This window comes from Xiphophorus couchianus, chromosome 15 (genome assembly GCF_001444195.1).
Source record: "Xiphophorus couchianus chromosome 15, X_couchianus-1.0, whole genome shotgun sequence".
NCBI lineage: Eukaryota > Metazoa > Chordata > Actinopteri > Cyprinodontiformes > Poeciliidae > Xiphophorus > Xiphophorus couchianus.
In genome coordinates, this window is record NC_040242.1 from 3,433,280 (window position 1) to 3,445,715 (window position 12,436).

The 12,436-nt window shown below is 40.2% G+C and overlaps 1 protein-coding gene across 1 annotated transcript in view; it reads right to left on the reverse strand.

Moving 5' to 3' along the window:
* nmbr (neuromedin B receptor) overlaps positions 1-12,436 on the reverse strand; it is a 45,021-nt gene that overhangs the window by 20,501 nt on the left and 12,084 nt on the right. The gene's annotated exons all lie outside the window — the stretch shown is intronic.

The following is a 12,436-nucleotide window of genomic DNA, read 5'->3' on the forward strand; positions in this document are numbered from 1 at the left end:
ACATCAGAGTTTTAATTTGGCCATAAATCTTCCAGCGTTTCCAGTCCACTGACTGATGGTGGGCATAACTTCAGCTGATGTACCTCCTCAGACCAGCAGACTCATGAGGATAATATCAACTGACCCTTAAACGTTGAAAAGACCTTATCTAATTGCATTCATTAATTAAAGACTATATTAATTAATCATTTTCATTATTTAGTTTCCCTGACCTCTATTAGAGTCATCCTTCACATAGTGGGTCAGGAAAACAAGCAGATTTGCTCTTCAGGATAAACATCCGCAAGTTAAAGAGGCAAGAAAATGAGACGCTGAGAGGCTCCAGGCAGTTTTTCCTGTTGAATGAAGGACTTTGCCTGATATAACAGAGGTGAAAGTAGATGTGACTGCATTTGACAACCCGATTGTTCAAAGCAGGTAAATACCGTAGTACCAAGCAGAACCATGTCAATGCATCAGCCATTTTTACAGTTAGCCTTTGCACAAATGTTGACAGGATCAAACCCCAGGATGAGCCAGGCCTCAGCGTACAGTTAGCCAAACCGCTGATGATCCCCCTGCAGGTCTACCTTTAACTGGAAACCCAGTTAGATTCTCTATTTATCTTCTTGATGCCTCTTGGACCCAGAACTGACCTCACCTTACCGTCCAGCCAGTGTGTGTGAAGACTAGATCTCAAAAGTAGCATCTGCTTTTCATTGGTTAATTTCAGTACATTCTTATTTATTGATAATTTTGTCAGGTTCAAGTTACTTCACTGACAGTTGTGGGCTTTTTGCTTCCTATCTCCATCAGTAATTGGGCCAGAGGCAGGGCTCACCCCAGACTGGTCGCCAGTCCATCACATACAGATGGATAGAAAATCATTTTCTGCTAAATCTACAACTCATGTTTCCACAGCAGAGTGGAAATTAGGTGAGGTTGGCTGGTTGAGATCCAGCTGATAAAAAAGAAAAACTTGGAAGATGCAGAAAATATTGAGTATAGCATAAATCCCCTGAGGTTTGACATTTTAAAGGAGCAGAAGCATCATTCAGGTCTGCCTCCACTTCACTTCTTTAAGCATGAAAACTTTCCCCTTAGCCAGCAGTTCTTCAGAGTTCTCCCATGTTCACATATCTCCATGAAACTCAGAATCCGCTACATAAACATTTCCATGAAAAGCTGCTTGCAGCAGCTCTGCAGGCTACAGGCTACTGTTGGGGTCAGCTCCCATGATGCAAGGCTGCAGTCTGCCGCACCGATCAGCTTCTACCTGCAGCCGTGATGAGAAAAACAAGAAGGCTGTTGTTGCTTCTTTGTTTTCTGTCAGGGCTGCTGAGGGACTCGACAACCCCCCATCACAACAGCTATTATTCTGCTTCTGCCTCAGAAGTTTCAACTGTTTCCCGTAGCAAAGAAATGGAATATAAAATCCTGCCTCTGTCTCTGTTCTAACTAATAGAAAGCTCAAATCAATCATTAAAGAATCTCTGTTTGTTTTCTGGTCCAAATGCAAACAGCAAATAAATGTGTAGTCTTTCTCCCAGTGTCGTAAACCATGACAAACGACCAGCGATTGGATGGCTGAGGCTGCAAAAAGACAAAGGGGAAGCCGGAGCACTTTGTCATTTCAATCATTCCTTGTGCATTTTAAATTCCTGAGAGGCGAAGCATATCCGTGATTTAGCAGCACAGTCACACGGAGCAGGATTAATTCAGACCTGTGACTATCAGCCATCTGTTAATGCACTGCAGCTAAAAGCTCCATAAGTTAGACTGAATTTAAACAGAAATACCAAACTGGACACTCAGGAGATTTAAAACCTTAAATGTTCACATCATTTTAGAGTGTAAAAACATAAAGCTCCTGCTGTGTGTTTGATACAAGTGCAGATAAAGATACTTTTTGTCTCTCAAATGGAAGAGAAGGAATATAGAAAAGTGTAACTTTAAAACCTGTAACAACCCTAAAAACATCTATGAAAGTCAAAAAGATGAGCAGAATCTAAGTGGATCCACAAAATGAGAAAGTTTCGTGATCTTTGAAGCTCCATGGTCCTGCTCTTATGCTCATTTTATTTTTTTTTTATCTGCATGTATGATAGATCAAAGCATAAATTATGGTGGTCAAAAAGTGCAAACAAGCAGCAAACGGCAAAATGCATTGCAAACACAGAAACGATTCGAGCTTCAAAACACAAAAAACACAAATGAAACATAAAAATGCTGAAATCTAAAAGTGCTGCAACTACAGGAAATGGAGGCAAAGGGAAAAATGATGCAAAAGATGAAATACTGCAAACTCGCGCTGCAAAAACGGAAGTCCTCCAGACCACTAGGGGGAGTCTGGAGTAGGTAATATCACCTGTATAAATACGCTGCTGTATCATTGTAAAATACTTAATGTTTGAAATAGACATGCAGCATAAGATACTTTTTCTTTCTTCCTCTAACTTTCTTCTGAACTGAATCACTTCTTTACTGAATGTCTGGAGGTCGACTCCCCCTGGTGGCCTGGAGGACATTTGTTTGTGCAGCGAGTTTGCAACATTTCATTCTTGCTGCTGTTTTTGTTGTTTACTGAATTTCCCTTTTGCTTCTGTTTTCTGTGATACAGCGTTTTGTGTTTGTAACGTTTTCTGTTGCATTTTTGTTTGTGTGTTTTGGAGTTTGCATCATTCATGCGTTTGCAGCTCAGTTCAACGTTTTCTGCATGTTTGCATCTGTCAGCCACCTTAATAAATATCCTCCACCTTCCCTTTCCTAACTGCTGGAGAAGCGGCAATGTTTTTACAGAGGGCAACCTCTAATTCACTTCCACTCTATTTCAGTTCTTGTCTTTCCAACCTGGCATTAAAGGCTCCCTTTAAACTGTTATATCTCAGCTGTTCAACAGAAATGTTTCAACCCTCACAGTTCAAAGATTTCTTAGACATGACCTCTGGTTCTCCAACGATGACAGTTTGTTTGAGGCTTGAGCTCCTGTCTGAGTTTGTTCTCTTTGATGAGGAGCGATTCTTTTGGGCTTCTTCTCCTCCCACTCAGTGTTTTCTGAGTCTCAGTGGCATCTTATTGTTTATTTTCATCCATCAAGTAAATTCAGGATTTCACTTGATGTACGTTGGCTTTTCAGGGCAATGGCTGCACCGGTAGCCTGTCAAGTTGCTCATTTTTATCGTTTATTTATGAGTTTATATCATTTTATTAACCAAACAAGAGATTGGTAATGCGCTATTTTTATTTTACATATTAAAACTTGGAGTTAAGAGAGTTTATGAACATTTCATAAGCTACTAGTCAATATTAACTAATTTCTGTTTACACAGAAATATGTTTTGATGATCTATTTCCTACAGAGACATCTGATTGGCTGTGATGCTGGTGAAACGTGGCAGAAGCATTAATCCAGATGTTTGAGACATCTGTACATTTATAACATTTAATTATAATGTTATAAAAATCATATGAACAGATTTATTAATCTTTTCATGTGAGAGGAGATTAATTAGTTAATCATTTAACAACTAGTTAAATCTTTAACTAGTTAAATGATTTATTTTGAAACTTCTAAGAAACTGAAAAATTGGGTCATTTTTGACAAAAATTATGGAATTATTAATAATTTTTAAAAATCACATTATAATCTATCACTTCAAACTCTGTGACTCGAAGTTGAATTAAACAGAAATGTTTTGTATTAATTTTAGCCTGAGTAGACTTTTGATCTGAATATGATGGACAATGTTTGTCCAGGTTTCTATAGCAACTAAAGAGGAAACGTGTGTTTCACTGATCAGGTTTGACGTTTCTGTCAGTCTGTTTATTTTGAGACAAAAACCAGAATAAGGCTGAAAATGGTGAAGTGTGGCTGAAGCTTTCCTGCTGCTGTGGCGCCGCTCCGGCTTCCTGATGCCGGCGTGACAACGTCAGGCTGCTGCCATGCACAGACTCTGACCATGTCACACATCTAATCAGAACCCAATCTGCTCACTCAGGACCCAGAGCCGGTCGGTTTCTGCTGCTGCAGTTAGTGCCGGCACCCCCTGCTGTTTGAGTCATTAATGGATCTGAGAGTCAGCTGCTCCTCCAGGAACTGGTGATGTTAAATATGGAGGCAGTGTGCAGCAGCTGGACACATAACTAAGATCACAGCTGGTGTTTTCCACACTGAGCTCCTTCAGGAAAAACTAAACCTCCAAATTAATGTCCAAGAAAAACCAATGGCTCATTGGGAGTACCCCACAGCCGTGTGCTCGAGTCCCAGAGGATCGATTTCTGCCTGGATGCTGCGCCGCCGCTGCCGCCGATCCAGTTGGTCGTTTATCTGAATCTGTTTTACTGATAAGAATAAAACAGTGACTGCTTCCCTTGGTGTAAACGTCCCAAGCTGGAACCAGATTGTTCTTAGCTCAGAGTTTCTAAAGAATCCATGAATCAGTTTCTCCAGTGTAATAAATTACTTTTTACAGCAGGTGGATCAGATGAATCCCTGCTTCAGTTCACCTGAATGGATTAAAAGTCTCGTTACCGAGGCAGGATGACGTTAATGAAGGAGTGATTTGATTCAGATGTCGGGTCAGGCAGTCCAGCTTAGCTGCTTCATCAAATTTTATCTGAATTTCTTGAATCATTTGATAAAAAAATCTCCATCACTCTTTCTTTGAACAGTTTTGTTTTCCAATCAGCTCCGTGTTTTTCCCCATAAAGGATCACCAGGTTGCTACAACCTGCAGATATTTTTTGTCCAAATGAAGCAGAGCTGAAAAACTGCACAAAGTTTTGTCACATTTTGCATCCACGGCTGTTTTCTCTCCACTTTGAGGGATTTAATGTCCCCCAACATGAAGCAGCGTTCCTGAAGGTTTTTAATGCACTCTGAAGTTTTTAATGTTCTCTTCAACGCATCAGATTAATTCTTTAAAACTCCACAGAGGAACCTGGAGCTCCTCCAGCAGCTGTGACGCCGAGTCTGAAAGCCGAGTGGTCTGGCTTCGCTCAGAGACCTCAGCAGGTCCTGAGCATCATCTGCAGCTCCTCTCAGCCTTTCAGCAGGAAATCCTCCTTCGTTAACCGGAAGCTGGAGTTCAGCTGTGCACATTGTGAAACCAACCAACCTTATAAAGTTTCAGAAACTGTCATATTTGGAGTTGGGAATAATTGCTGTGTTTCTGGCATGAGGAGAATGTAATACGATTTAACCTTGCAGTCTTAACAGAGTCTGGTGATAAATGAATCGGTCCTCAGACAGATGAGACGCCAAAGTGTCTCAGTGGAGTTTCTGTGCAATAAATACTACAGAGTTTCAAGGTTTTACAGGTTCGCTTTGAGAAACAAAAGAACGTTTCACTGCTTCCTGAGGTAAACCAGATCATGGCACTTGAAATGTAACGGAGCCGGGAAACAGTTGAATAAAGTGACTGAGATGAATGAACAGCCATCAGTTACCAAAGAATAGATTAGCAGATTAGTTGCAATATGAAACCTTACTGATCATTTTCGACTTGATGAAGTCTGACTCTATCTGAAAAAAGACAAGCCACTTCAGACTTTTATGAATCACTTTACATAGTTTCAAGTCTGACATGACAATAATAAGCTGCTGATTTTTCTTCCCTGGTTTAAATCCTAAAGGAGACGTCTTAATCTGGTTATTAACTTTGAAATGTCTTGGCGCACTTAGCTTCCCCTAAATTGATTTCCAAACCACAAAATTGTTGGCAGATTTGGAGACTTTCAGTCACATAATGTTTATCATCTGTGCTGAATTATTGGTTATCGACTGTTAAGAATTATTAAAGTAGTTGTGTTTATATTTCTGCTGTTGTTTTGAAGTGGGTGAAGGCCATTTAAAGTCTACCGTACTCAGGTGCTCTCTTCTTTTCTGAAACATTTATTTCAAACAAGAAACATACAGGAACAAAAATAAAACACAGACAGTACAGAAAAACATAAACATGGTACCTAAGAACGTTATTCAGCATGTATATCATATTTTACATTAAATTGGTGCTTGAGGGTTGTACCCTTTCAGTTAGCATTAGCTCCCGCTAAATACAGTATTGGTGTAGATCTTTAGTGTCAACAGATCTAATGTTGATGATTAGTGAAGCTGTCTTCATAACGCACAAGAAGCTGCCATGTGATTGGCTGTCTGCGTTAACGAGCTTTTGAAACGTGTAAGATGAGTTCTGCTGACATCCAGACATCTTTAAATCAGCCAACATTATTTTCCAAAATAAAACATCACCAACCAGACGGGCTCTGTGGAAACCAAGTGTTTGTTTGAGTCGTACACCTGCAGACTTCCTGTCCTCTTCACGCTCTGCTCCGTTCCTCTCCTCCTCATCCTGACCCTCTTTTATCTGTCAGAAGAAGCCATTTCCTACCATTAAAACCCATCTCTCTAAATAGCAGACTTCTTCTTTGTTCTCTTATCACAACTCTTTGTGATGACACTTTAGTGGCAGAAAGCTGTGAGAAAAATCGATGGCACATACAAAGGTGGGAAGAAATGCTTTCTTTCTTTGCCCAGATTCCCCTTTTCCTGCCAGGTCTTCGTCTTTCATCAACAGCAAGAACTTTTATTTCTGTGTATCAGGTCAGTGTGATCCCTGGTTTTTTTTGCTGAAGAAAGAATCTGTTTTCAGATGTGAAACAGTTGTGGAAAATAGCTGAGTAAATATCCAAACATCAACTTTTTTCTCAGGAAGTACTTTCTAGTGATGAGATTTTACACCAAACACCAACAAAAACCAAGAAAAACCAAAGAATACAAACCAATTGTTCTCCCAGCTGTAAGTGACAAAAGCTTTGGCCTTCCAGCTGTAATCAGTTCAGAGAAAACTTCAGCTCAACGGGGTATCACTGTCCCTGATGTTGATGGGAAGTGATTTAACTCCAGTTAGCCAGACCAATCCGTGCTAAATATCCATTAGGCTTGTGTCCTCATCAAGGACCTTCAGGCGAGTCAGGAGCCGCTGAGAGCTCGTTAGTGGCCTTTAGCCTCGTTAGGGGCCCACTGGAGACCACCAGGGTCAGAGACACAGCTGGGTGAGTAGCAGATCTGGAAATGAGTTTGCCGTTAGGCTGATGTTATGGGCTTTCAGATGGATGATGCCGAACAGAAGCGGTTTGGAGGAGGAGGAGCTGCAGCTCAACGGCAAACAGGAAGCTGGAAAATGGTGATTTAAAACTGCAGGCTGGTCACCTACAGGAGCAGCGAGTCAGGACATTTTATGCTAAATTCACATTTTGCACATTTTTGTACAAAAAATGTCCAAGTGCTTCAATAAATCACCCTGCTGGTTTTTTTAATAGGTTCATGTTTTTTTGTGTCTGGAAAATGAGCTTTTCAAATGCAAAGTCACAAATCAGCAGGCACTGTCCCGTTACATAGCAACCCCAGTGAAACCCAGCCTGTTACCTAGCAACCCAAACTGAGTTCCAGCATGTTTGGTCAGCTGGTTTTATCACTGTATCCGCTGTACAATGGCTGCTGGAAAAGACAACTATCATCCAGAAACCACTGAAAGCATTTTGTTGGTCGTGCAGGAGGCTCCACTTTTGCTTTTCAAAGATATACGGCTGTATAATTGCGCATCTGTCTGCAGCCATTTTCACATTTTCACAGTTGGGGGGGCATGGCCAGCAGCAGCTTATTTGTTTTAAAGTGACAGAGACACTAAAACAGCTGAAAATAGGCAGAACTGAGCAGAGTAAAAGAATGACGTGTTTTCTATAATCCACAGAGCTACAATGAACTGGTCAAGGAATCCAAACAGGTCACCTTTAAGTTTCAGTTGGACATCCTTAAGAAGAGGATGTAGGAAAATGTTGTCTTTTTATTTAGTGACTCTCATCTTTCCAGAACTTTAAACAAATAATGTAAGCATTTAGCCACAGTGAATCTTTAAGAGCAGTTCTTCTGACAGCTCTGTGAAATGTTCTACCGAGGTGATAAACAATGTGAAAGAGTAGTTGATGATGAAGTCATCAACAGAGGGAGAGTCTGATATTAACCTGAGATTTATTTTCTCAGGTTTTAGTTTGTAAAGGTGTGAAATAGTCATTCCCACCTCCTGGTTTTGGATCCTTACATCTCTGAGCTTTTATGTTTCATGTAGAAATCCGTTCACAACAATGTGAGCGGTCGTGTTTAAAATGAAGGAGGATGTAAACGCTGCCAGGAGAACGGCTTCCTGAAAGCCCATTAATGAGACGGATTGTTAGTTCAGTGCCCTGAGATTTCCTGCTTTCACACCACATTCCTTACACTCTGTTGGTTTACTCACATTTACATCATCAGAGCTGCTGCTGCAGGACCTGCAGCTCAGGTTTAATGTATATCACTGGGAAGGTTGGTGTCTAAACCTTGTTAGTGTGTTATAAAGAAGAAGTTCTGCTCCCAGCCAGAAAAGGACAAAACATTTCTCTGGACCTGAGCTGGTCCTCACATACTGACACTGTTTGGTTTTTACAAACTGCAGCTCTGCAGCTGACCTGAAGGAAGAAGTCCAGAGACATTTTTTCCCCCCAGGCTGTCTGATGAACACAATGAACTCCTCCCAGCTTCTCTGCTGGGAAGCAAAATCAGTATATTTGCACAACCACAACCACAACCTGCCTGTTTTAACTAAAACTGACTGACCTTTTCACTTTTATTTACATTTCTCTACAGTTTGTATATTTTTACTTAATCTCTGCATACTGTCAAATCACTTCTGCAGACATCTTGGCCACTAACACTGTTTCTGATTCAACTTTCTCTGTAACTCATTCCTTCCCAAGCATTGACTACCCTCAAAAACATTAAAACAATAAAAACTGCATCTGACATGTTTAGCAGCATTTTTTCATTCAACTGCTGGTTGTCTGGGTGACGTAAAGAAGAAATTCATATTGCATAATGTAAAAACTGGCAAAAAAGACGGAATGGATCAGCTCTACATTCAAGGAATATTAGAAAATGAGTAAATTCAGCTTTAACACATTTTCCTGTAGCTTGATTTCTTACCTTATTCAGTTTATGCTGATCATGCAATTAACAGAACCACTGATGAGCTTATCAGTGGTTCTGCATCATCACCAGGCCTTTGCTCTGAATCTTTAGATTATTTCTCATAGTTTCTATCTGATTTAGTGATCAGTACTCATAAAGCTGTTATAGTGAGTAATTCTAACTTTCAGAGGCTAAATGTTGAATTTAATACTTTCTAAGACCCAATTAGCTTCACACAAAATCTCCTACTCACTCTTGTTATCATAAACTTGATCTTGTGCTGACAAGCTGCATAATATCTCCTCCCAACTCTGTTTAATTTACAATCTCTTTCAAATTAGCATCATAAGCTAAATATGACAGTATTGTGTTTTAGCTGGAACCGTATTGGAGTGGATGTATGAACTGCTCTCTGGGTTTGTTTGGATATGAATGGATCTGTTTGCCATGTAAACAGATCCAGTTCAGATAGCGTCGGTTGTAATTTCTGTGCACTATAAGCTGAATTCAGTCTATATGAGCGTCAAACCCACTGAGCAGGTAATGAGATGTTGCTGAGACGCGTCTCCACTTGGCTCAAACCGAACATCAACTGGAAACAGATGAAACAACCAGAGATTAAAAGTTGCTGTCAGAATATGAACCAGTTTAAATGAACTATCAAAAAAAGCCTTTAAACCTGTTTATTTGTACATTTTAATAAAATAAAGGGATGTTTCAGGTATCTTTAAACCTGCAGATGTTCCTTTGAAGGTCAAGAGGTGGATTTAACTGGACTCTATGTTCATGAAGAGTCTGAAGTGTTCATCTGCTTTCCAGTGTGACACTTAATGCTCTGACCTTTTCTGCAGACATGCATGCCAGGTCCTGTTTTCTTCATCCCAGCAGAGCTGAGAGTCATGTATAAAAAACAGCGACAAGAAACATGCGGAAAGGTCCCGTCAGTAAAACCCAAAACAGGCAGAGTGGTTCTTATTTTGTAATTTCAGATTTTTTGTTCTTTTTTGTTGTTGGAGCCATTTTATTTGTTAATATTTATTATGTATTGTTTAATATTTAATATTTATTCCAATAGTTGATAAAAGCAATGTGCAAATAATCTCCCATACATTATAAAGTGTTGACTTTATGTAACCTATAGGTGGAAATTCAGTCCTAGAAAATCCAGTCAAGCTTTCTTTGCAATATATTTCTTCCATCAGTTCCAATCTAACTTATTTATTTATTTCTTTCAAACCCTCCATAGCTGTAAATGTCAGAGTTTAAAAATTGTAGTAATTTATTTCTTAAAACAGATGCTGGAGTTTTGAATAATTAACACACCTGGAAACCTGAGCCACTCTTCTTTTTCCTCGTGACATCATTAAAATTCAGACGAGTCCTTGGAGATTTGACATATTCAATGTTTTCCAATGAGATGCATATAAATATTGTATGTCAGCAGCCTGACTCACTGCTCCCCTTCAGCATTAATCATCTCATCGTATTAAACCTGATGCACAGCGGAGTGTGCTGGGACAAACTGGAGGGAATAAGCCATAAGCGGCAGTGAAAACGCTGCACTCTGTCCCTGCAGATTCATATTTACAGTCAGGAGTTGTGGTAGCGACAAATGTTATGAAAAAATAATAGATTCATAACTCAGAGTTTAACACATTAAGTTATGTGAAAGTTAAATCTGCTGTCTTCCTGCATGTTACATGGACTGAAGTAGCTCAGTTACGCTAGCTTGACTTTGACAACCGCAGCATGTAGACGTGATGTGGAATTCTGTGGGTTTGGGTTCAGTTCAAAAATAAAACATGGCGACCAACTTGACAGGTCATCAGTAAAGCAGGTGTTTAAATGAGCTAATCAACAACTGCTGTGTTAGCTTAGCAATAGCTAATCTACCACAGCGAATGGTAATAATCACAAAATAAACACCAAGCGTGAAAACATAAAACTGTGACAGATTGAATGTTCTGTTCAGTGTGTTTGAATGTTTAGTGTGGAATTCTGGAACATAAAGTGGTGTTGTTGTCAGTTGCTATGGCAACAAGTCCAACGCAAAGTTGAGTTGTTCTTCAGCAATATTTCTGTTATTTCTCCCCTTGCTGTGGCTCATTGCACTAACTGACTCAAACATCTCCAGGTTTCATTGTGTCAGCGGTTGCGCTCCACCATGGATTTCATGTAAAACAACCTTTTTGACCTCCAGCGTTGTGCGCATGCGTGTAATTTCTGGCTGTAAATAATGGCATGCCAGGGCTCCATTAGGATCTAGATCAGATATATCTATCAATGAAGGAAAATCTGGTGGAGCTGCTTTGTTTGCTCTGTCTCTACAGACATTTGAATAAAAATGTGGATTATGATGTTTGGGTCAGAGGAGCAGGCAGAGAAGAAGAAGACGCTCAAATGAAATAACCGAGCTGCTGTGTGAAGACACACACTCCTTCACTCTGACACACAGATGACGGAGCTGATTAAATTAGTCACAATCAGCTTCTTTTAGTTAAATGTCTGTTCAGGAGGGAAAATAAAACCTCCACAGACGCAGGACGTTTTCTCCACAGAGGATAAATCCAGCTGACTTAATGGGCCGGGAGCAGGAAGTTAGACGTGGGAGGGAATGATATTTTCACACATCGCTGGATCATTTTACTGCATCTGATGATCCGATCGGATCGGAACCGGCCGGCTGTAAATCCTCTGCTGTCTGTGCGCCGTCCCTCTCTGCTGTCGGAGTTTTAACTGATGCTCTCAGCCGCCTGTTGGGCTCAATCAACAATTCACCGGACGGACATTTACGGCGCACAGAGGTTTACGCTGAACGTGCTCGGCGCGCCGTGAGAGACGTGATCTCCTGTCTGACCGTCACGTCATTACTGCTGATCACTGATTAGTCTGTCTGAGCGCTGACTGATCATTAATAACCAATGACAGGCTCTGACGCATGAAACACTGCCTTGATCAGTAATTAACGTCCTAATTCTCTATGAAATATTTAGCTCTTCACGCCCTTTGTCTCATTTCAGCTCCTTGCTGTGAAATCGCACAAAGTCAGAGTTACCACTCTGAATGTCCACTCTGATGTCCCTGCAGGGGGCGCCAGTTAGCTCAGAAAACAGGGACAAAGAGAAAAGTGTGTGAAAATCGTTTGTATTGTTGATGATTCAAACACAAATAAAACAATATTGAAATATAATAAAGACCAAACTCATCCACTAAAACTGACCGGCTGGTGTTGATATTGGTTGACTGGAACAAAATGCCACTTAGTAAATATGAAGAAAAAAAAACTGTACAGGGAATTATTTTAGTAATTTGATAATGAAATGTTTTCAGCATCCAGTTTTAATTACACCCTAAACTTATATAAATTCAAAGATTCACCAGGAGTTTACTGCACATATTTCTGCAGCTTCAAATTTGGGAAACATGATGCAAGAAGAAAAACATGGAAACACAAGG